Genomic DNA, 2,863 nt, shown 5'->3' with positions numbered 1-2,863 from the left:
CAGACCAATATCTCTCATGAACATAGATGCAAAAATCTTTAACAAAATCCTAGCCAACAGAATCCAACAACATATCAAAAAATTAATACACCTGGACCAAGTGGTATTTATACCAGGTTTACAAGGGTGGTTCAACATCAGAAAAACAACCAATGTAATCCACCACATAAACATAGAGTGAAGGTTTTGTGTGACCCCACTCATTAAAAACTTGATAAAGCAGGGTAGAAAAATGCCAATGCCCAATATTACAATAGCTAAAAGTAAAGTAGAAGCCAGGATTTCCCTTTAAATCCAAAACTGTAGAGTAATTGGTATTCACTGGAATTTGCATCAGAAATGTATAAGGATTAGAAACTATTGGGTGTACAGTGACAGTTACCTCATTACTGCTCTTCTCCCCACCCCTCACTCCCTGCCTTCCCTCCCATCCCCAAAAGCCAACAAAGTGAATTTCCTTCCCTGAGTAAATCTTTCCTTGATTTTTACAATTTTGGGCTAATATAATATTTGTCCTTCTGTGAATGACTTATTTCACTCAGCATAATGTCCTCTAAATTTATCGATGTTGTGAGATGATTCTTGTAGTCTTTTATTCTTTAATGTTGCATACTATTGTGTGAATGTACCATAGTTTGGTATGGCATGTAGTTGTTTCCATCTCTTTGCTATTGTGAATTGTGTTGCAATGAACATGGTTGTACTTATGTGTGTTCATGTCCTGTCTCTCACCTCTTCTGAATATACTCCTAATAATGGAATTGCTGGATCAAATGGTATTTCTATTTTCAGTGTTTTAAGGAAATGCCATAGCATTTTCCATAATGGGTGTACCATTTTATAGGCCCACCAGCAGTGTATGAGAATTCCAATCTCTCCACAACATATCACCAGTATTTGTTATTTTATGTCTTGTTGAACATTGCTGTTATTGGTGGTGGGGTGAGGTGATATCTCATTGTTATTTTGATTTGCATCTCTCTAATGGCTAATGATCATGAGCATTTCCTCATGTGTTTTTTGGCCACCAGTATATCAGATTGGGCAATCTACTTCTGTAGTGATACTGCCTCGAAAACCCAAGGAGGGGTTGCTATGAGTCAGGTCCGACTGGATGGCACACAACAACAACAACATATCATCTTTAGTGAAGTGCCTGTTCATATTCCTTGCCAATTTTTGAATTGGTTGTTTGTTTTTTTGGTATTGAGGTGCTGAAGTTTTCTAAAAATTTTGGAGATAAGTCTCTTGTCAGATATGTCATAGCCAAATATTTTTTTCCCAATCCATAGGTTCTCTTTTAGCCTTTTGGAGAAATCTTTTGATGTGCATAGAATTTAATTTTTAAAAGGTCCCAGTCATCTAGCTTTCCCTCCACTGCCTTTGCATTTTGGGTCATGTTTGATAGTCTATTTATGTCATAGATGAGGGCCCCTATAGTTGTCCCATTTTTTTTTTCTTTTTTGCCCTATAGTTTGGAATTTTACATTTAAGTCTTCTATCCAATGTGTGTATGGGGTGAGGTATGGGTCTTGTTTCATTTTTCTGAAAATGGATATTCAATTTTGCCAGAACTATTTGTTAAAGAGGCTATCTCTCTCCCAATTAATGAGTTTTGGTTCTTTGTCAAAGATCAGCTGTCCATAAACGGGTGGGTCTATTTCTGGGCTTTCTATTCTGTTCCATTGGTCTGTCTGTCTAACACTGTACCAATATGACGCTGTTTTAACTACTTTGGCTGTATAGTAGGAGGTTTTGACCTCATTACTACTCTTAAATCTTGCATAAATCAGTAAGAGTCATCAAGTTTTAGTACAGGGAGGATTGGGTTGTTACAGGAGAACTGGGAAGGTTTAATAAAGGCTGTGACCTATTAATTTAGTCAGAGATGGTTTTATTCCCTGAAGGGATTAAGGTGCATAAGGTGCTCCCGGGTGCAAAGCAAGTTTTACAGATTCTATACCTTTTGCCAGGAGCTCTGGTGACGTAGTGCCTGAGGCATTTGACTGCTAACCAGAAGGCTGGTGGTTCAAACCCACCAGCCACTCTTTGGAAGGAAGGTTGGGCAATCTACTTCTGTAGTGATACTGCCTCAGAAACCCAAGGAGAGGTTGTTATGAATTGGATCAAACTCAACGGCAGTGCATTTGGTTTTGGTATACCTTTTGCCCTACCTGGTTGAAACATCCCAAACCTCAGCTAACACCGGACCTTGTTGTGCTGTTTCCTTGATTTCTGTTAGCCCTCATTAATTTTACACAATAATAAAGAGCTAGGGTTGGGTTTTGGGATTTTTCAGTGTTACCAAATAATGCATCAAAATAGATATTTTTTCCTCATATTGTCTATATGAGGAATAAATATTGTCTATATTTCTTAGAGATAAGCTTTAAAAAATGTTATTTTGACTTTGCAAACATTTATCAAAGTCTGCAATAAAAACCACGTCATGGTTCAGACGTTGGCCTGACACTGATGTGTGCCACACATACATATGACCCAGGCAGACATAGAGCTTTGTGGAGATTTTCCGTTCTGTCACAGGAACCCACACTCACAGTCCATGTGTGACAAACGCCCTCATACTTGGACTATCATCACACTGTCTAGAGGCCTGGACAGCTAGCTATACAAAACCAAAACCAAACTTACTCCCATCGAGTCAGATCCAACTCATAGCAACCCCTCGGGTTTCCGAGGCTGTATCAGTACTTTTCTTAGGCCCTACACCCAATAGTACAGGATAAGGGCAGCTTGCTTAGCATGGAATCCAAAAAGAACTGAGCTCATGGTGACCCTTTAAAAAGGATTCATGGAAGTCTCCTTTCATAGGGCAAGAAATTAGACTTTGTTTATAAGTGTC

Source organism: Orycteropus afer, unplaced genomic scaffold, assembly GCF_000298275.1.
Source record: "Orycteropus afer afer isolate SDZICR_OR568_19922 unplaced genomic scaffold, OryAfe1.0 scaffold00345, whole genome shotgun sequence".
NCBI lineage: Eukaryota > Metazoa > Chordata > Mammalia > Tubulidentata > Orycteropodidae > Orycteropus > Orycteropus afer.
The sequence above is the reverse complement of the archived record's forward strand: the minus strand, read 5'-3'. Positions refer to the sequence as shown.